General features: G+C 41.5%; 1 protein-coding gene across 3 annotated transcripts in view; it reads right to left on the minus strand.

The window, feature by feature from the left end:
• Positions 1 to 24053, minus strand: part of LOC124068207 (transcription factor COE3-like) — a 127160-nt gene that overhangs the window by 53038 nt on the left and 50069 nt on the right. The window lies entirely within an intron of this gene.

A 24053-nucleotide genomic window follows, 5' to 3' on the forward strand; every position in this document is an offset into this window, starting at 1 on the left:
CTGGAATGAGCTGGACTGCAATCCACATACTTTTGGATATGTGCAAAGACGTATCCATTGTCATATTATTATATTATATTATATTATATTATTATATTGTTGTATCCATTGTCACTCTGTGGTCGGGCTCATATTCATGCTGGATACTGCAGTTGTCTGTAATTCTATCAGTGAAGGTCAAATATTGGAAGAAGAACCCAGTAAAACATGGGATTAATTTGTTTTCCCAAACTCAAACTGACACCTGGTTCGTGTTCGGTGGACATGTTTTGTTTTGCTCTGCAAGCAGGTCAGGTTCACATCCTGTCTGTGGTCACAGAGCTACAGATATGATGTTTAGACAACAAAAACAGCAACAAAAGAAAATAGATAATTATGAAGCAATAAAGTCCATTCTTGTGCTTTAAATCACCACAATCTCTCCTGAATAAGATGCTGTAGGCTGAATCAAGCCTGAACAAGCAGAAAGTATAAAAGTTCTCCAATGTTCAGAATCAACATTTTGTACCTTTGCAGGTAGGTTTATTAAAACCTTTTCCTACAGGGTATTCTGCTGTTTCTCTCTAATAATCCGAACATTATAAGCCTCATGAAGGGAGGATTTACTGCAGGACTGATGGACTGGATATCTTCAGCGAGGTGGACCTAATAAACTGGAAACTGTTGGTTGAAATGAGAGCTGTAAATCTATAAATACAGTTTAAAAACTCTGTATAATTCTACAACTTAACTTTTACTTTATTTTACATCCAATTTCACCTTTAACTCTGAATAGAGGAGGGAGGACATGATGATTGGTGTAATTGATCCAGTGGGTGGTTTTAAAGCTAATTTAGCTCACTTCGGGGGTGTGGACAAGGGTGGAGGGGGAACACTGGTCTGACCGTTTTCACCGGCCACTCCAGATGATGTCACCCCTGACCACACCCAGTGCTCTATGGGAAGCAATTACATCTGGCTCAGATAACACGGCCCTGATGAACACACACAGAAACACACATACAGTTCATATGAGTGCTTGAAGGCTGAGGTTGACTGACACACACACACACACACACACACACACACACACACACACTCACACACATTCCCTGGAGTCTCTCACTTATTATGTTAGGCAAGAAAGAAGCAGAAAAAAAAATCAATATTTCAGCAGGAGTATTTTTAAAGGCTGCCATGTTGCCAATCCTGCCGCCTGCCACCACTGTTGCTGCTCACCTTCACAGTTTGGTGCTCTCTGCAAGAAGCCAACCACACTGCCTGCAGCTGCCAGTTTACCACCTGACTGCCTGGCGAGTCCAGGCCAGGACACAGCTACTGCCATCAGCTCATCCTACTGGTGACAAACTAAAATAAAGCACAAAGCAAGCGTGGCGAGCAGGGGCCAACAACAATCCGTCCTGGTTAACCTGCTAACCAGCTCCCTGTCACATCTCATTTGTTTGGAGTTAATGAAGAGGAACGAAAGCAAGGAAAAACCAAGCTCACAGGCAGTTTGCGCTGCAGAAAACATCAGAAGAAGAAGAAGAAAAAGAGGAAAGCGCTGGTGGAAGCGTCACCTCATTAGAAGGTCGAGTAAAGTCTAATATTGACTCTGCCATGTTGTTGAAACGCCCTCTTCAAATAATTACAGAGGAATTCAGAAGATGCTCCTCTGCTGCTAATTAGTATATGAAACAAGAGCAGCTTCATGCCCATTACCATTACATGATGATTCACTGGCCTCAACAGTGTGTGTGTGTGTGTGTGTGTGTGTGTGTGTGTGTGTGTGTGTTTGCTTTTGTCTGGCCTTATTACAGCATATGAGCAAGCTGTGTGTGTGAGAGTGTGTGGATGAGGCCCTCCTTGGCTCTGCTACACGCCATCAATAATTCACAAGGCAAGATGGCAATTACAGGACCATGTACAATCAAACTAAATATTTGATGAGGCACTAAAACAGTCCCTGGAACAGATCTGCCTCTGTCTCTCTCTGTCTCTTTTTTTGCCTCTCTCTCTCACACACAAACACACACACACACACACACACACACACACACACACACACAGTGTCTCTACTGTCTATTGTCACAACACATTAGGTCCTCAGTCCCTTATTCCCTAGACTTTGTCTTGACACGCAAAAGCAGTTTATTCTGCTGAAAGAGCCTCGTGCATTTCATTTGTGCCTTCTGAAATACGGAGTGCCACCATTATGAATTCTGGGAGGCTGCGGATTACGACTGTCTCATTTTTGTCTTTGTAAATAAAGGGATGGTAGTGATGAGAGCAAAAAGAATAAGTAGGGAGGAGTCATTGCATTAAATATCTGAAACTAATAAATCTGAATCGATCACATTACAGAAGGAGATGCTTACGCCCTCCTGCACCTCCTCCTCTCCTGTGAAAATAATTTGATGCAAAATCCATCTCAAGGAAAGAAAAAAAAGCAGAAAACGTGATGACTGCATCACATAATCGATCGCTGATGACAAAATCTAAAAGCGTATGAAAGAGTTTGTCTGCAGAGAGGGATATGCAGTAGGTAATCGTTTGACATCATTGGGGTTTTCATCTTTGTTTTAAGTGTTTACGGCCTGAAATTCAAACTTCCAATCACACGCAGCATAGGCAGGACTGTGGCCATGAGACATGATAACTCTTCAGGAGCAAAGGAGGAAGTCAGGTGACCTCGCTCTACAGAGGTCCGAGGTTTGACTTTAGCACAGTAAAGGTATGTTCACTTCCTGTTTGTTAACAAAAACCAGCAATGTTCACCTTCACCTGCTGGTGATTATTATGTAACCATGACCATGCCCTGTGTTAAAGTCAGTTTTTGAGGCCTAATCTAACCAAACCTTAACCAGTGTTGCATATAACCATTTTCATGAAGACGTGTAATGTATTCAAAATCAGACTTTTACATTGTTTAAATTAGTACTTTCTTGTGCAGATGAATTTATTTGTGTCTGTCTTTGGTGATGAACAAATGTCCAGGAGATAAAGCAGCACGGAGCACAATGATGTTCATAGCGAACACAAACTGAAACAAAGTGGATCAGAGTGGAGCAGGAGCCGACAGGAGCAGAGATGTTTTAACATGGAGGTGTTGTAGCTTCTTCCTGTTTGTGTTCTGTTGCTTCCTGCTCGCTGGAGGTGAGACGAGAATGTGTGTGCGTGTGTGTGTGTACACATGCTGCGGAGAAATGTTGTGCTTAAAAAAACACATGCTGAGTTCCTGGAGCGCAGAGACGATAAGAACATCCCATAATTATTTCATACAAACTGAGGGAGAGCGAAAAACCAAAAAAGGAAAGTTTGTTTTGGGTCGAGTGAACCAGCTTTCTTTTCTAACACACACACACACCCTGAACCTCAGCTGTATTTTGGCAGTGTTGTCATGACAATCAGCATATTTGTCTCAGCAATTGAAAAATCATCCACATGATGCAATACTGCAGCCGGTTTGTGTGTGTGTGTGTGTGTGTGTGTGTGTGTGACATCATGTCTTAAAAATGAGGTGGAAATCTGACTAAGATTCACATCATCTTAAAAACACACAGAACAGACTGTCCAGCCAATCAGACACATGGAACCCCCTCTCCACACACACGCACACATATCACAGTCTACACATTTTTGTAGTAAAAATTGTGATGCTTTACTTTACAAAATCCATTTGTAAAGTAAAGAATAATTTATAATTTGAAGGGAAGGAAAGCTGTGGAGCCAGTAAGTGCCAGATTAATGTGACTGAATGTGCCTGAAGGCTAGTGGAGCACAAGCTGAAAGGAAAACTTTACTGATGCAGAATAATGTGTTATGATCATGGATAACATCAATAAGAGCCATCAATAATCACAAAGTGTGCCAGGAATCACCCACTCCTTGCGGTTCATTTCAAACCATCAGCGACCAACACTGTACCCCACCACCCAGACTAGCTGCAGCCCCATGGGATCATGGGAGTTGTAGAGTATGTTGCCCAGTATTGTGGACAGCTTGGCAGCATATTGTCAAGCACAGGGAGCATCAACCAAGCAGCTGCCACCAGATAAACCTCAACAGACAACCAAAACACTGAGAAACATGGGAGAGGAGGCCTGGGAAGAGCCTGGAAACAAGCTGGAAAACAGCCTGGAAAAAGTCTGGAAATGCTCAGCTCACTCAGGGGAAAGACACTGGGCTCTCTCACTAAACCAAATTTACACATACTACCTGTAATTGTTCCTGTTAAATATGCAAATATAATTGGTGGTTCTCAATTGAGAATCTAGAGAACTCCAGGCAACCTTCAAGGTTGTTCCAGGGAGCTCCAGGGACACAAATGTAATGTTAGAAATTAATTCACTAGAAATTATCCCAGTTTAGAATATGTGGCTGTTACACTCCAGAGTCTAATTATAAGCTATGTGTCTGCCTACAGCACAGACAGACAAACCAGTTAGCATTTGTTAGCTACTTCCTCATCAACAATAGTATTTGTTAGCAACTTAGTTTATCAGCAAAGTTAGCTTTTGTTAGCAACTTCCTCTAATAGCCACATTAGCATTTGTTACTATCTTCCTGTGCAAACTGACTTTGACCTTGTTGGTTACTTCAGGTAATTTAGTTGCAATTAGCCAAACAAATTTTTACAAAAGTTCCGGTTATATCCACATAAGTATTTGTTACCAATATTAATATTGGTCACTCTAAGCAGTTAGTTTTACAAGGGTTTTTTTTCTGAGCTTTTTTCTACATTCTTTTCAATCATTTCTGCGTTGCTTGAGTAGGCCAAAATTAGTTTTAAAAGAACGGCTGAACGGTCTCCAAAATTCCAGGAGACCAGCGAGGTTAAACAGGTCTATTACTAAGGTCAAGAGCTGAAGTCTTCACATCCAGCTCTCTGGGGCTGAAACTAATCAATTCTGTGCTTGAGGGTCACTGTGTATCTGTCAGGGGTCAGAGGTCACATTTCCAGGAAATACTCATGTCCTTAAAAAAAACATCAGAATGTTACTTGAGCTTTTATTTTTCACTCTAATCTTACTTTTATTGTTTTGTCCCATCTCTATCCTAATTGCTAAACACACAATTGGGTTTCATGTCCCATAATTTTTTCTTTTGTTTTTGTGTCTTTACCTTATTTTCCAGGTATCTGTCTGAATCCTGCAGAAAGCTTGATATCACTGTCATCATATGAAATCCTCGTGGCAGTGGTCTTGCCAGTCTTTTTTTTGTGTGTGTGTGTGTTCAACTGAAGGATTTCTTTATTCTCACTAGACGAAAAAGATCCTCCAACTTCTACTCTGAGGAAATCCTCCTAAAACCCAGCAGATAAACTCCAATCCGCCTGAAGCTTAAAACTAAAAGCTGGACCATTCCTGTCCTGAAAAGTTGACATTTCAGAGAAATGAGGTTTGACATAAAATTCATCATGGTCGAGCTGTTCGTTGCTCAAATGCACGTCAGCAGCTGATATCAGAATTCTGTTCTGAGGTTAGACGATGAGGCAGCAATCCAAAATTAAGGTCAGACCTCCAAATATCAAAGATCAACTTATTGAAACAAGATCAAAAGACACAATGTAAAGTAAAGACCTTAACAGTTGAAGTTTGGCTGGTCGCCTGGGAAAAAGGGCTCATTTTCCAAATGAGCTCCTGACCTGCTGACTTCTCTCTGACCTCAAAATCTCAGACTGCTTCCTTCAGTTTGCTGTGGTTACCCAGAGCTGCAAACAGGCAAAGTTCCAGCCACAGTCCACATGTATGTGTAAAGGTTTTCAGAGCTTTAGTCCCCATAAAATGAATGGACTGAGAGTTGTTGTATGTATTAGAACTTTATGACTATTATTAGTGATAATGTTCAGTTTATTTCCCTTTAAAGTCATTATGGCCCACATAATATTGACATTTCTTTGATTCTGTCCACCAAGTGGGAGATATTGTAGCCGTCAGAAATTCCTGACATCTCTGATGCAGCGTAAGATAACAGTCGGTATCTTGGCTAATAGCTTCTAAATACAAATGCCAACATGGCTAAGATAGTAAGGGAAGTTATTAAGAAAGGTCATCATTAACCAGTCGTTGTTTACCCAATACACTGTTTTGTGATAACATCTAAAAATCTAACAACAATCTGAAACTCCAACAGATGAACTCATCAGATTTAAGTAGATGTAAGTGGATCATAGGACAGAAGATGAAATATAAACGTGACCGTTTGTAACCTCAGTTTGTCCTGATTAACCTGCTGTTAACGTCTGCCTAAAGGTCAGATCACACACTAAGTGACAGTAATGGTTTCTCTGAGCACTTCGCGCTCATTTATAAGAAAACATCTTCCTCTCCAGTTTTATGATTCATTTAACACACTCACTGCTCATGCCTGCCTGAGCAGTAAATTCTTAATATGTACAACATGATTAAATTATTGCTCCACATTCAAACCAAGATAGACACTAACGATTTTAATTAATGTTTTACATATGTGAAATATGTTTTCCTTAGCATTCACTCCTTCACCACATTCAGTGGTAGAAAAAAACTTAAAAGACAACTTGTACCCCTTAAGTACCAATCATGCAGACTGCAGTACATGCAGTGTTAAACCACTAAAAACCACTTGAATATCACAATTACTACAGCTAAAGCAATTTTTTTTACAGCATCACAACTATCACTATTTTCTATTACCACTAGTTGTAGTACTACTTGAACAAAGGATAGTGCACTACAGACTGTAGTACTTCTAGAACTCTTGCCTCATTGGTAGAGCTGTATTAGTAAAGCAGTAGCAGTAGTAGTAGAAGTAGTAGCGGTCCAGTAGTCCTGATGCGTCATTATAATCGTCTCTCTGTGTGATTTGTCGTTTATTTATTGGCTCAGATGTTGTGAGCAGCAGGTTTACCTCTCACTTATTGCTCTGACAAATGTTTCTCTTTGTGTGTATTGCTATTCCACACTTGCAGCTTGTACAGCCGCTGAGGTATTTAATTAAGTGTCTGACTGCTGATGTTTGAACGTCCAGCTTTTTATTGAACCAAAAGTAATAATCGCCCGGGGCTTGCCTTCCAACCATTTCATTTCAATATCTCTTCATGCCACTTTAACCTTTTCCTGCTGCTGATACGACTCATAGAGTGAAGGAAAATAAAATGTTGCTGCGTGTCACCTGAATGGGCCTAAGGAACTTCACAGATTCAATTATTACCAATGGCAAGATTACAAACAAGAGGAAACTGACTCTTTTCTTATTTCTTTTTCATTTTATTCTTTTTTTTTTCACTGTTGGAGGACCTTCAGTTGCTGTTTCTTAAAAGAACATACCACATTTCTGCATTTAAAAGCTTATTGAACTTTAAACAAACTGGTCAGTTTTTAGATTCTCCTGTTAGGAGACCAAGTATGGAAGTCAAGAGCTGTCATACTTTCTGCCCTAGTTGCTAAAGGGAAATCATTTTGACGTAATTGATTATTTACTTATCACTTGTATCTGTTTTAATGGGTAATTATATCTTATTTAGACATAATAGTTTAAATTTTAATGAATGAAAATGATTAATTACTGCCAAAATGAAATTACAAAATAATAGCTTCCACTGGAAACTTTATTGACAAATAATTTTTCATGCAATGTAAAATGGGCTTCATATTTTCAAATTAGCAGACATTAGAAGTGCAACTTGTTCATTTTTCATGACCCATTATGACACTGTGTCATTAGAAGTTATTATGCATTTTCAAACATGAAAATGAAGTTCATTTAGTCAAATATCCTCTGCACATAAGTGAAAAATTATGCCAATACCGAGTTTATTGGGAAAAAAACCTGCAACAAATACAAAAAAATGAATATCTCCATTCTGAATTTGTTCAGTGTATTTCTCCATACTGTAGTACTGTAGCTGGCCTAGTCCAGCTGGCTGTACTCTGCTGTACTCTGTACTCTGCTTTGATTTTTATTTGTTCTTTTTTTTTTTTTGTTTGTTTTTTTTTTTAAAATTCTGGATTTTTGGACTCTTTGAAGCCTTGATTCCAACACCTGATCAATCATGAGGTTTTAAGTAGCTGAAGTTTAGTTTATTCATAGTAGTGGTAATATTACTGTTTAAATATAGAAGTAGTAGAATCTACACTCACGCACACACACACACACACACACACACACCAATTGGTTGCTGATAAAGAGGAGGAATAATGATGCAAGCATTACAAAGTAAATGTAATTTACTCTCCTTTGAAGTTGGCGTCGACACCAAACCACATCAGACGGTGGGGCGAAATTAAACACACACACACACACATATATACACACATACACACACATGCACGCACACACATAGAAACACAAACACACTCGCTCACATGCACACACATCCAAAAGAATGAGTAAAGAAAAAATAACACCTAATTGGCACAAACAGTTTGGAGAAAACATGTTTTTTGTGGACTATGTTTTCCTGCTGAATCTCCTCTGCAGATTTCAGGGTTTTAAAGCTCGCTGCTATTCTCCATCTGTTTGGCGGCGGCTCCACTCACTGTGCTGGGACCAGCGGTCAGCAGCAAGGTGAAGCCAGCCACACCATCTGGCCTGACCTTGGTCCGCACTCAGCACAATGGAAGCCTGAATATCTGAGGCAGGACTTGATAAAAAAAAAAAAAAAAAAAAAAGAGAAAATGGAACGGAAAGCTTCATCCTGTTAAATTAACATGCTTTTATGCTGGTTCTGCTTCATTGTTCTTTCATCAGATTTTGAAAGGCTGAACTGTTTGTTTCAAAGCATACGTGAATAGAATTTCTCTTGAAAATGAACAGGGACAAACCTTCCTGATACTGAATCAGCAAACTGGTTTGATGGTTTGACGGCTTTTTCTTGATCTGTCCATTCTTCTATTTTCTCATTTTGTGGAGGACCCAGAGTCTCTTCTGGACAAATACCAAAAATATTTATTCACTCACAAATATTTGAGTTTATTTGCCTGAAGCATCACAAAAAACTGGCTTTTGGGACAGGCATTTGCTTTATGAGTGCACTTTTCCACTGCAGGAACATAATAGACCAACAATAAAAGAGTTTCAATTTATTGTAGGTTTTCGAGTTTCAAGACCAGTCATTCTGTACATACTGTGTTTCACAGCCAACTAAACCACATTTTGTAAGGTTGGTCCTGTAGATACACATTTTTAAAATAAGTCTGTCTTTCTTGTCTGTAATAGTTATTTAAAGCTTTGAATTTCAAATCAAAAATGAAGACCTGTTATCACAGCAATTGTGTGCCTTTGGAAAAATTCTTCCTACCTGCAACTTGACCCTCAACAGGAAGCTTCCTCCCCAATGTTGGGACAAAACAGAATAAAATTCAGCCTCAAAAAAGACCAACAAAGATAATCAAAAATATAAATGAACCTCATATGTGTTCAACTCAGCCGTAATCATCAAACAAACGAGTCAATCCAAATTTATATCTGATTTAAAACATTTACTCACAAACATTTAATTACTTATTTTTGGCTGGTCCTTTATTTCCTTATCGAGGGGCGAGATGGCAACACCTCGCCCACAACACAGACTGATGTCAGCATTCATATTTTCATATTTCCCACCAGCTATAAGTGGATTACTTGCGAAATCATTTGCAGCATCCAGAAGGCCGACAGACACACAGAGAGAAAGACAGATTCCTGCAGTGTCGATCTGCATCTCATCTGCTCAGTAAATAATGACAGAAACACGATCTGAGGTTGAGGCCTGAGATCGTGCTATTGCTCAAGAACTCTCTCCAAGATCTGCTTCCTTTCCCCTGGAAAAAATACTTGAGGGATCCTCTGTGTGTGTATGTTCACAAACTGAGAGCTATCATATGAACTAAACCTCATCCAAACCTCAGTGATGAGTCCATGCAACTGTCATGGCTAAATACTCCAACCTTGAAAAGCTGTTGTTACAGCAGTGCAACAGCATGAACATTTCAGCTGCAGCTGTTTCTTCCAGTTACTTTTCACAGGTGCAGAATCACCTCAGGGGACAGGGATCAAGCCCTTCCAATGCACACGAAATGCGCAAAATTGCCTCTTTCAATAATTAGAAGAGACCAGTCCCATCACCAGATCCCTCCAAAAGCTAAAATAACTCAGAATTACCTAGAAAGACAAGGCAGCACAAAATTTGGAACATTTACATGTTCATGCAAGTTATTCAACTTCAGCAAACAACTGACATGTAGCAGGCCGCTAACTTACAGATAATGTACAGAAAGGTATTCTGGCTGAAACAAGTGATCCTGCAGTCAAACTAAAGTAACACAGGCAAAACTTCGCTTCATGAGGAGATGTGCTGCATTCACCGCTTCATCACGTGTGTGTGCAGCTCGGTAACCTCTGTGTGACTGTTTTCAGTAGTCAGTCATGTTAAAATATGTGTGGCTGCTGGTTTCACTCTGTCACCTCACTTTCAATACACCCCCCAACGGAGTTACAAAAAAAAAAAAAACATTCAAAGCAACAAAAGTCTTAAACTAACGAGAAGAGGAAGGTTGTTGCTCTACTAAAAACATCACGGATCTTAATCAAAGTAAAACAATAACATTATAAATTTAATGCAGCTGTTTCTAAAATCATACTTCTTTTACAGTAAAATATGTGTCCAGCATCCCGACACCTACAGTCTCACATGAACCAATCATAAGAAATCCTCCTAAAGGAACTCTATGTCACTTGTATACACATGGCACAAAACAGTTACTGTTAAGGTGGTGTTCAAAAAGTCTGGTGTTATTAATATGTACATGCATGTAACACACACACACATGCACACACCGTGGTCCTGAGGCGTTACAGACCATAATAATCTGGTCTCTGCAATACAAACAATACAATCAATGAGATGCACTTTACAAATGTGATTAATATTCATAAGAGAGAGGAGAGGAGACAAGGAGACAGGATGTGAGAGTGTGAAAGCTGCTGGGTGTTGTCCACGGCAACCTTCAGTACATCTGTGTGTGTGTGTGTGTGTGTGCTTCAAATCCAGACACAATAAACAACCCTGGGGGTCAAACAGTCAGCTGTGAAACAAAGCATCTTGGGCAATGAAGGCTGCCTTTATGTTTACCTGCAGTGTGTGCTCTCTCACCACAGTTATTTCACTTCCTGTTTATTATATCACAACACAAACGTTCAAACATCATCAACTTCCTGGTTTCTAATTTTAACAGCAGCACAGAGAGAAGCAGACATCACATCAAAACCTGTCAGAAACGGACTCTTTTCTTTCCATCAACACCTGATCAAAACATGGAATATCCTGTAGAAGACTCTAATGGAGAATTCAAAGGTAAGAATTCAGTCACAAACAGCAGCTTCCTGTTTCAGGTGAGGAGGGAAAACCAGCAAGTGAACATCTCATCGAGTCACTGCTGACATGCTGCTAGGTCTCTCTAGCACACACACACACACACAGTCACACAGCTGACATCACAGTGACCCCACCCCCACACCCCTTCCCTCTCCTCTCTGTGACCTCACAGAGGAGTGTGGTACCCGATCACCTGATCCAGATCCCACAGGTCCTCACTCTGGATCTCTGCTCTCCTGCGATCCAGCGGCACCTCTAAACGCCTCATCAACATGTTTAATCAAATTAGCAAGCAGCCAAAAATTGACGCTTTTCATTAATTATACAGAATAATTCTAATTGCACATTCAAATGTATTCTCTTCGAACAGAAGGTGTTCAGTAATATTTCAGGGAATTTGCATATTAAATGGGGGTCGCTCTGCATTATGTATGCTAATGTATGCGCATTGTCTTTATTTTTAACTTGCAGGCCATATGCGCGGCTGCCTGTCTGAGCAGGTGAAAACAGTCCTGAGTGTTTCATTTTGGTGAGCAAACACCACGAGGACGCTTGTCAAATGCTGTATGGTCCGTGTCAATCTCTGGTTCCTGCTCCTTGTCTTTGCTTTAGTTATTTCCTGGTTCCTGGCTTCGCGTTTGATTGTTGCAGACGCAGCTTCCTGCTGTCGCTTTTCTCGTGTTTTCACGGCTCTTATAGCTGCAAACAGTCAGTGATGACGCTGCAGCGTCAGCACAAACATGAGCACAAAGAGCGTTACACAACATGACCCGAATGCACCTTGACCACTGACACACACCGCAAACACATAGTGCACACCGCAACACACACACACACCGCTGCAATCAGTCACGTATGGAGGCCAAATATCAACATTAAAATAAGCTGAAATCTTAAAAATGAAAAATAAAAAGCTAAAACAATATTTTTTTTCAAATCAAAAGTAGGAGATACTGTGGCTCGTTTATGATGTTTTACCTGAGAATTCAGTTCATTTTAAATACACCAAAGTTGTGAGATGTTAAGTCAGATTTCTACCTATCAAAATAATCACCTCTCACATCAAAGCTAAAGAATAGGAAGTAACAAGGAAAAAAACAAGAAAAAAGTAATTATTATGTGTTAACTGAAAATGATGACATATGACATATAGTCAACACTTTGACTAAGTGTAAGTCAAAATTATCACTTCACGGATTAAGTTTTGATGTGATGAGTCAAACTTCCGACCTACTAACTAAAAATTATGACAGGGACTGAACTTAATAATTAACTTAATAATTGTCTCATATGTAGTTATGATTTAACAGTAGATTTTTATTTTTAATTTTACAAACTTTCACCTTTTTTTCCCAGCAGAAATTATCTCTGAAGAGTTAAACTGTGAAACAACTCAATGCTGCTCACCTGGAAGGACTTCAACATGTCTGACTCAAAGGGGGCGGACGGAGGTGGAGGGGGGAGGGAAGAGTACCTCAGGGGAAAGACTACAAAGCAGATTTGTAGCCTTTGAGATAATAGGTGTCATTAAATTTGTAGACCGTTTTCTCAGGATTGCTTTTAGACAATGGAGCCGTTTTAATGTTGGAGGAGCTGCCTAGTCCTCCATTTGGCAGAGTCCCAGATCAGCTCCATCCTGCTCTTCAAGGAGATGAAAGCCCGACTCCACCGTCAAGAGGCCAACAATGCCTGGCTTTTGGATAAAATTGAACATCATTTACACAGAATTACTGTTTCTGTTTGAACTGGTGTTTCTGCGGGAGAAACGAAAACTCTGTCAGAGACATTAGAGGGAATACTAAAACCTGCAGCCCTACAGGTGAAAAGCAACACTTCCCTCTTTAACTCGGCTGCTGTCAGAACGCACCGGAGGCTGGGACCTTGAATGTTTGATAAATAGTGGAAAACCTCCTCGGCAGCTCGGGCAGGTAGTGAAACTCTCGTCAAATCAAATCTTTATCGAGATGCTTTTACATCTACGGTTCCCTGACGGCGGCTCGTCAGACCTAAAACCTTCAGCTCCTTCCTCCCCGCACCTCAACACTGCCTGACACTTTCCCCTGAAGCTTCGGCTGCGTTTTGCGAGGTGTTAACACAACGCAGAATCAGAAAGGGTGTGTGTGTGTGTGTGTTTTTTTTTTCTTTTTTTGGGGGGGGGGTCGTGAGGAAAAATAAAGATTAATTAAAAAGCAGCCAAGTGTGAGCGAGCATTGTGACACGTTAGAGGACCGAGTCACTTAATGAACTGAGATCACAGTTCCACCTCCTCCTCAGAGACAGAGTTTATTAGGTCAACACACACACACATGACACGTCTCCATCCAAACCATTTTCACAGGACACAGAAGAGTTTTAGCCGACGATGTTTTTATGAATGACTCATCAGTCGGAACATGAAAACTAAACCTGCCAGTGGCACCTTTTAAAAAGTTTCTGACACCAAGCAGAAACAGAAACTCTCATCTTCTGTCACATACACAGACATCACAGTAACACATCAAAACTGCCTTGGGGGGACATTCATGACTCGATAGATCGATAGATCGATAGATAGATAGATAGATAGATAGATAGATAGATAGATAGATAGATAGATAGATAGATAGATAGATCGATCGATAGATAAATAGATAGATACTTTATTGATCCCGAGGGAACTACACACCTGAAAAGGAAATTCTTTGTTTGATATAACAAGTTAAGTTGATTTCTAAGTTGTCTTTCATGCTGCTCAGCCCTTTCAACAAATAAAGTGTAACATGAAGTTTTTGTCGTTGGATCTGCTTTTTGTTTCTGCTCCTTGCTGCTCAGGACCTCCAACCATGACCCAGACCAAATGTGACATCGCAAAAACCACAAGGACACGACACAAAGTCAAACTGTGCAGACAAAACTAAGAAGAAAAGGCAGATTACAGAAAAATAAAGACTCATGATGCTGCAGAGAGAGAGAGAGAGAGAGAGAGAGAGAGGGCGGGCAGCCAGCTCGACTGTTGATCGTCCCTCAGTGGGAAAGTGCAACCTGGCAGTGGACAAGCGAGGCGGGTCGCTTTGGCCCGCAGAGAAGAAACAGGCCGGCCAAAGGAGAGCACACCAAGGACAAAACCAGCTCCCCTGGACCAGACCTGGACCAAATCTGAGCCAGAACCAAAAATCACACTTTATCCATAACAAAAACAACAACAACAACAACAAAAGAAAACCTCACTCATGGATGAACAAAACACACAGGCTCAACATCAGGTGTTACACATCCTTTCAGCTTATTCTGTTTTACTTTATAACATCTCTACATTCAATCTTATGCGATACTAATATGCATCTCTAAAGGTTAACCTCATCTTGTGGACCTTGTGGACATGTCCAGAAGATGTTTTTCAATTTAACATAATCCGTGGTGTTAGTTGATTTTTTGTTTAGATGGCGCTAAAGAGTTTGCTGCATGCGCTGAACCTAACAGGGCTGAGGAGGGGGGGTCAGCATGGACACCCCAACAGGTCAATCTGTCAGTCACCTTATTCAACAAGTAGATTCCTCATAGAGATCATGTGGCTTCCTCTGAGCGACGGCCGCCAGTTTGTCACGCTAGCTGAACAGCGGAAACACACTCAGTTACACAGTCAGATCCAATAAAAGGCTTTGGCTCATTAAGTCTCCTTTATCTCTGTTTACACCTGCCATCCTCTTCCTTCTCAATGAAATCCCATAATTCATTGTTGCTGTTACTTCAAGCCAGTAAAATCAGTTGATGAAATTGCACTGAAATAAAAACACTCATTACTGAATCACACTGACAGCTTCTCCGTTCTAGTTTTATTAACCGCGTCAGCACTCAGTCGCTTACTGAAACATCTCAACAGCTACTTTAACTAGCTCGTTCAGGTAGGCATTCAACTGCCCGTTACTTGTTTCTCACATTCTCAAATGTTTTGGAGTTGTAGGTCAGGAAAAGAACCATGCAAGGTATCAGTGTTCCAAAAAAAAAAAAGACATTTATGTTCTTGCAGCTTATACCTTCAAGATGAGCATAAATAGCTGCAGAGAAGGCAGGCAGGCAAAGGGCACCCTGCTGATGAAGAATCTACTCTGGAATAAAGTCCACACTGCTCATTTTTACCTAATATTACACAGCTGTTTCTCAAGTGGTCAAAGAGGTCTGTGTAATTCTGCATAATGTTATTTAAAAGCTATAAGAATACAGAAGAAACGCTTTGTGCACAGGATGTGTCGACTGTTTTTGTTTTTTGTGTGTGTGTGAGACCAGCAGCGAGAGCTGCTGCTGCTGCTGACAGTTTGTGTGAAGGTGAAGAGGTCAGGAGCTTTGGCGGAGCTGGGGGGGCTGTGGGACTGTAAGAGTGGTGCAACATCTGTACTCAGCTGGAAGAAATGAGGTTTCCCAAGAGAAACTCCCATCATCCACATCCTCTGTCTCTCTCTTTAAATAGAAAACATATGTCGCGCCATCACCGACCGGAAGCTGCACATCATGGATCATAAAGTTGGTGGAAGCTGCAAACCTCTGAGGATCAATTGCACTTCATCAGATGAGTTAAACGCTGCAGGTTCATGTTCCTACACATCAGACAGTGTTTACAGCAGCAGCAGCTCTCACTCTGAACATAAAGAAACAACAAGAGGCTGAAAACAACCTCCAGACTGCATTACCCTGACCGTGCAAGTGACAATGAGCAGACGTGATGTTGATGCTGATCTGCAGGAAGTTTCAGGTGAGTTTACTATTAAATATCCAAAGTAAAGGCACTTAACGATAAGAGGCAGTAAAAGAGTCAACATCTCATTAGCTTTTATGCAGAGTAAACAAACACCATTTAACAAATGAGCTTTAGAGGTGGTTCTGGTGTTGTTACATTTGCCTAAAGCCAAGCCAGTTGTTTCTCCCTGTTTCCAGTCTTCATGCTAAGCCGAGATAACCAGGTGCTGGCTGCAGCTTCATGTTTTTTCCAAGATGTCAAAGTTTTCATTTAAGAAAGTAAGGTTATGAGGAAGAAAATATAATTCTCCATCATAACCAGTAACACCACTTATTGAAAAAATGTAGTGCAGTCAAAAGTTCAGTATTTTCCTCTGGAATCTCATGTAGAAGGTCTCTAAAATAGAAATACTCAAGTCAGAAGGACTGAACTGGACTGGACTGAACTCAGCTTTTCTGCAGGCTGAAAGGTCCGGCAGGTCGTCTCCAGCTGTGACTACAGCAGGAGTTCCAGGTCGCAGCCTGAATGTGAAGCGATGGGTGGAAGACCAGAGCGGGTCAACCCAAGGTCAACACTAATCTGCATATACTGGTGCAGCACTCACAAACGTCCCCCAAGAAACAAGTGGAGGATGGTGTCATCTCCTCCTGTTGGAAACTGGAGCAGCAAATGCTTTTCATGGAAGAGAGAGTCTGTGCGAAAATTAAAAATGATCGATAACATCAGAAAGCTTCAACGTGTGACACAAAATATTAGTTATTTACGACAACCCGTGTTCAGATTGGTGTAATTACAGAGTGTCACTGCGCTAAATCAGGTTTGTTCTTCTTCATATACAAGCTCTGCCTGTTTCCACTCAGTGTCATCAACGCAGGTAAGATGGATGTGGCGGCACAACGATCCCGTACTCTAACAAAAGCACTTATAAACTAAAAATACAGTATAAATAATGCATTGAAAATGTTGCTTAAGTAAAAGCATGCAAGTATAATCAGGAAAATGTATTCAGTGCGGGTATACAGCCGTTGTGAGTGTTACGTGATCACTTCTTTGGTTGAATTTGTCACGGATGAAATCACAGGCTGCAGATGTAAATAGTTAGCAAGGCTTTGGATAGAGAGAGACAGTCGCACAGACAGGTAAGTAAGAGACAGACAGGTGAAAGGCAGACAGGTGATCAGGGAGGCTGCGGACTGACCCTCAGTCAGCGACACACACTTCATTACTGTCAACCAGCAGGAATCAAACACTTGGCCAAACATTGAGTAGCTATGCGTAAGCGTGTGTGTGTGTGTGTGAAAGAGACTGACAGGTGGAGAGAGCTAACACTGAGTGCATTAATTAATGACTGACGGCTAAACAGCCACAGCAGTAATAACAGTTAAGCCTGCCGGCGCTCGGGGGGCCGCACCGACTCCGATCGATGGATCAATGCTTGTACACACACGCACGCACACAGTCGAGTTTATCATTTTCACTTCCTATGCACACACTTGCACACACACCTGCTCTCCGAACTAGGTGGCCTGACGCCCTCGGCTTGATTTTAACGGACAGGGAACCTCCAGAGGAACAAGATGGAAGCTCCAACTCTCACTTTGTCTCTTTCAGTCATGGCGTCTTTTTTTCCCAGCATCCTCCAGCAGCGGCCTCAATGAGCTAATTAAAAGGTGGCCATGCAGCGGGTGGATCTGGGGGTCTTTGATTGGAGCATCAGGTTAGGTTTTGACAGGTTGGATTAGCGAGATGTGATTAGGAATACGGTCCACGTACGAAATGCTAAGCCCCACTGTAGAGCCTGGGGAGGAAACGCCGAGCATGCTGGGAGAGAAAACAGAGGAGGATGCCCTCCCCCACCCCCACTGACTGCAACCCCGTATCCCCTCTTTTTACATGCACATGTAGAGGAACTGTAGTACTGGATATTATCACTGGGCAAATACCAACATTTGATTGTTTGAATCAAATCCTTAACACCAGAATCACTTAGTACTATAAAAACTGCTCATGTATGTAAAGCAAATATGTGCCTCCCACTTTAGTGTCCAGCTGCTGGACGTCTGCACAGTTTTTCACCAGCAGTGGAAGAGGACAAAGGTTGACATAAAGGAGTTTAAACAACAGAAGGAGAGAAAGAAAGAAAGGGGAGCATGGAAAGAGGAGGAGGAGCAGAAGTATAACAGGGGTTTATGGAGAAGACAGGAGTTTTGGCAGAGAGGAGTATTCGCTCGGCTGGCGGCGGCGTGAAGCGGACTCAGGGGCATCCTTACTGAGCTGCCGTTAGGCGTTAAATGAACACCTGGCCACCGAGTCTCAGGCCGGGATGTGGGGAGTGATGAAGAAGAGGAGGAGGAGGAGAAGGAGGTTTTAGTCTGCAGATGGGGAGGGATCAGATCCACAGGAGGTTCCTGATGGTCAATATAAGAGTCTTAATAACCTAATGTGAGCTGACTGGTGTGTGTGTGTGTGTGTGTGTGTGTGTGTGTGTGTGTGATGCAGATGTGTTATTCAGAATCACTGATATGATCTTCAGTTTATCCGTCTTTCTTCTTCCATTTCTTCCTTTTCTGTTTTCTATTTGAACTCATGTGAATGACGAACCTGTCAGGTTTTCTGTCTATAAATAGTGTTTATCTGATTAAGGGTGTTTGTTGTTTATTATTACAAATTTAAAAGCACAGTTTCTGTTGTAAAATTTGTGCTACCTAAATATAACCCTTATTTCAAAAGAATGGAGAATTTTCATTCATACTGAGAAAATTACTTTAAATGTTTCTTTGTATTTAGGCAAAACATTATTGTTTTTAATTTTGGCTGCATTAGTTCTTTTTGGTGGGATCTTTGAGATTAGATTTATTTACTTATTTTATTTATTTTTTTCTGTCTGGCTGGTTATTTTAAGTATTATTTCCCCTCACTTTATTGTTTCATTTGTCTTCTTTTTGAAAGTTGACTTTTTGTGTCTATATTTTATGTCTGTTGCTTTTGTCTCTTCTTAAGAGTAAAACCTTGAGACTTCAGAGGCAGTTTGAAACTTTTCTCCTTTGACTCACCTCTTTCTCTGAGATGAGACAATATTGGTTTCTCTTGCCGTGATCTATTTTCTGCTCGGCTGCAGGTTTTTTACTCCTGCAGGAGGTGAGGGGTTGGGGTGCCATATAGGTCTACGTCTGGATTAGCATTATCTAAAAATCTCCTCCAGCCTCCCTGAGTGTCATCCAGCCTGCTTAAGTTAAGGTGCAACGACTGGTGGTGATTTGCATAAGTAATTAGCTAATGTGCTGTTCAATTTCTCTCCCATCTGGCTCGCTGAGCTACACCTCATTTCTCAAATTGACAGGCTGGTCACTATCGCTACCCACACTGCAACAAGGCGCCCACCAAATTAATTTGTCAACCTTCTCCTGTAATGGGACATTCACCTTGAAAACTCAATTTACCTGAGGAGGTGAGAGTCCAAGAGCAAGCGAATGGACTGCGAGGAGAAGCTGAAGATTTCTCCAAAAACAGATTCTTTGAAGAAAAAGAAGCAGAAATCAGGTGGTGCTGGGTGACAGCAGCAGAGACTGGATGGAGAGAATATTGAACCAGAGTGTTTGAGGGGTTAAAGGAAAAGAACTGAACAACAAAGATCTGTGAGTGAGCAGAGGAAGGTCAGCAGAAACAAACTAACCTCAACAAACTAGTTCCATCAACATGTTCCGCGGCTCTAACGACTACAGAGGAGAAATTGAAACGCTGAAGATGTCTGAAGAAAAGAAAGTTCCAGATCTTGAGGAAAAACTACAAAACTACAGACTGTACAGTTTCACAAAGACAAACTTTTTCCTGCATCACACTTAAATTTGATGACTGTTTAATCCAGATAAAAGCAGCTGCAGCAGAAGCATACTGAGCCATACAGTCAGTTTGTGGAGGACCATCAGTTTTTGTAGGATCTCCTTCTGTGGAGGAAGACTGTGCGCTGAAGCAGAGGAGGAGGAGGATGATGATGAGTGGTGGAGACAACTGGAGGAAGTGCTGGCAGAAGACACCTCAGACCCCCACAGTACTAACGCAGGTCACTGTTAGCTGCAGTAAAGGAGGAGATCAGCGTTCCCCATTTGCTGCATAATAGTTTGTCACAGATCAGATCGCCTGAACACACACACACTGTGTGCGTGTGTGTATGTTTTTGTAAGAAACTCAGATACACATACCTTAAATTGGGATACTGATGATTCCTCAGGGCATTCTATTTAAAACACATCACACACACACAAACATCTTACACACCTCTATTTTATTGTAATTTAGTTCCTTGCTTCATCCCTGAGCTCAAATGTGAGTGAGTGTGTGTAGTTCTGAGCATGTGTGTGCGCGCTCAGGGACCAAACCCAAGGAAACGGGCCAAAAAGTGAATCTAATGAATCCCCCTCCCAAATTAATTTTCAGTCTCATCTTCAGCTGCAGGCAGAGAGAAAGTGAGAGGTGTAGAGATGGAGACAAAAGGATGAACAGAACAAAAGGGCAAAGAAAGAAAAAGAGAGCAGAGAGAACACTCTGGGCCAACACATCATCAGCAAAAATATCCTCAAAAACAACTCTGGGTGACCAAAAGGTCAACATCGGATGATTCTGCACAAACTACATTAAAGCAACACCTGCATTAAGTTACTCAGAATTACTGATAATAATAAGTTATTATGACTAGCTGATCTGTAAACATACTGTTCTGTTGCTGTTCCCGCTGTTTGTCCTCATCACACAGACACTGTCTGTCTGTCTGTCTGTCTGTCTCTGTCTCATTCAGCTGTTCTGTTATTAAATTCCTTTGTACTGGGAGGCTTTTCACTCCACCAGCTGCCACCTCGCTCTGTACGTGTTTGTGTGTGTGTGTGTGTGTGTGTATGTGTGTGCATTAAGCTAACATAGCTATTAGCTTTGATAGCAGTAGTCCTCCCATATGGCGAGCTAGCACTGCTCTTTAATGTAGCATAGCACGGCCTTGTCGCTATGGTTCCAGCGGTGCCCCCCACCCCACCCACACACACACCCACACACACACACACACACACACACACACACATACACACACACACATCCCTGCTGCCATTTAGCTCTCCCTTCCACCGCGCCACATGCCGCAGCGACCTTGGCGTTTTCCAGCGGCACGCCCGCTGCCATCTGCAGGCGGCAGGCTTGGGCAGTAAAGCATCGCGACCTCGAGTTTTTTGGGCGCCGTTACGCCTCCGCCAGGGGCCCCGGCCAGATGGCACTACCCACTAAGAGGGGTTTTACTGCGGGGCTGAAGGAAGACGACTGCGGGCAGGCAGAGGATGAACTCCACTCCCCTACCCCCCCACATCGCTCCGCCAAGTGCCAAATTTCAGCTCCACTCACCTCCAAAACGCCGCTGCTTCAATATTTCAGTCATGATTATCCGGTAGCAGATGATCCTCTTTCAGCCAAAAGGGCAGAGCTGAGGAACGACATGCCGGGGCGTCATGACCAAAAAATCCAATCTATGCCGAAAACTGACTCTGCTGCATCAACATCCTGCTGCTTCACTGCATTTATTGGGTTTCATTTATTCCCAAATATTTACTTTATGGAGGTGACAGCTGTGTGACACAGAGAAGGTAACCAGGACTCAAGTATTCAGAGGTGGGAAGTACCTTTACTTTACTTTACTTTCGCTGGAGTATGAAAACACCAGGTTTCCTCCCATTCTGTGAGGGTCTCGCTGTCAATAAACAAATCAATAACCCAAAACGATCAGAACACTGCTGCTGTGGTCCGAACAACATGTGTGCAACTCAGCTCACGTTTTGTTCTTTAATTAACACCACATAGTCCAGAAAAAAAGACAACAGAGACTTTCAGATACTTCAGTAACTGGAATGCAAGTTATTCTTTAAAACTAAAATCACAGCAATTCAGCAGCACAGCTAATGTAAACAGCAGGATACACAGGAAGATTCTGAACTGAACAAATCCTGTTTATCTCACAGAATCATATGAACCTCACATTCATGCTGTGTTCATTTGACTTCTTATTTCTGTTGTCAGCTGGTTCCTTATGGGATCAATAAATGTAATCTGATCGATCAGTTCAATATTCATTTGATTTGAATATGCTGATGAAATTATTATTTGAAATTATTTTCACTCTGCTTTTGTTTTGAAGGGTCCTTGTTGATTAGACAAATTTTAATGAATTCTGAGGAAAACATTTTTCATGCAGTCGAGGCTTTGCTAACAGATCAAATGTTAGCAGTTCACTACTGGAAACCAGGGACTGATACTAGTTTGACTGGTATTTGATCAGTTTTGCCAAGTGTTCAAGATCTTAAAAAATCTACAAAAATGACTTGGTTAGTTTAATGAAAAAGATCATGAATTGGTGACATATGTTAAGTAACTCATGTACAAGCTGATCTTTGGTTCCACACAGGACACAAACCCTGTTTTCCTGGGTGTAATTCCTGGGTTTGACCCACAGACTTTTCGGAAACACTGACACTGAAGCACTGAACCCTGACCCCCAAACTGCTCCTGATGGCTGTTTGAATGAATGGCTTTGGATAGGAGGTCCTTTAGTAACAAGTTCAGCTCTGGAATCTTAAACTATTTGTTGATCAAACATGTATATACAGTACACACATAGTACACATAGAGCATGTATGACACTAGCTGTTTGGAAAATGAGACTTTATGTACTCATTTGGAGTATCACACATATGTTTCAGTGTTTGCAGATAATGGAGAGACGGGGGTTTTACATTTAGCAGCGTAATAATCCTGAAATGTATTATTTTGTTGACATCACTGACACTGAACAGAGAGTCAGGGAATAACTAAAACACACACAAACACACACACACAAAGTCTGTCATTAATCTGACAGCAGGCATATCAGATGAGACAATCAGATCAGATGAAACTGTGGTGGTGGTCAGGAAATCAATCAACAAGAAATATGTCATTATTGTTGTTTAGTTCTGTGTATTTGTATGCATGTTTATTTGTGTGTGTTAGTATGTTTTTGTGTACATGTGTCTACAGGCACGTGTGTACTTTCCGTTATATATGTATCATTGCATTATATAGTGTTATTATTAGTGTCAGTGATGTATGAAAATTTACACACATTTACACACAACAGATTTTCAGCCTAAAATCAATAAATCAATCACACAAAAGGCACTGAATTTACTGTTCGTGTTTGTGCAAACAGACACCAGACACACAAACACACACACACACACACACAGATCCTGGTGATCAGTGTCCAACACAACGATGTTCATATTTGAGGTCGACAAATCCTCTCAGCTGCATCCAATGAATGAATGGACAGGCTGTGTGTGTGTGTGTGTAGGGAGGGGCAAAGGGGGGGGTGTTTGAGCCCGTCCATCAGCTATTAGCCATCACGTTATCTCCTGTTAGTTGTCTCATCTCCAACTCAAAGAGAATAAATAAAGAAGACTTTATTCCTCAGAAACACCCGAAAGAAAAGGAGAGATGGTGGGTGGGGGGAGGGGTGGGGAGCAAGAAAAAAAAACGCAGAAGAAGAAAATCTCCAATTCATTGAGATCAAGTCAATAACACTGTAATATTTATGAAGGCTGGAAGCCAGGCTGCCCTAAAACCCAAACTCCAGCAATCCTGAATTATAAATTGGTATTGATTTGTGTTGTGGGTGTGTGGGTGAGTGAGCTGCAGTGTGTGTGTGTGTGTGTGTGTGTGTGTGTGTGTGCAGCAGCACCATGAAGCTCAGCAGCTGGATTGTTTTCACGCTTTCTCAGAAAAAAAATTGCAGGGCTGCTTGTTGGCAACAGTTTGTAATGCTGAAAAACACAGAGAAGGTGAAGGAGCACGTGTGTGTGTGTGTGTGTGTGTGTGTGTGTGTGTGTGTGTGTGTGTGTGTGTGCACCTGTGTGTTGATGTGAATTGAGTCAGAGCGAACTTCAGTTGTTTCCTGGAGCTTCTGAGTTTTAGGGCTTCTTGTGCGGGAGTCATTTGGACAACTGTCTCAAATTT

Source organism: Scatophagus argus, chromosome 12 (genome assembly GCF_020382885.2).
Source record: "Scatophagus argus isolate fScaArg1 chromosome 12, fScaArg1.pri, whole genome shotgun sequence".
Lineage (NCBI taxonomy): Eukaryota > Metazoa > Chordata > Actinopteri > Scatophagidae > Scatophagus > Scatophagus argus.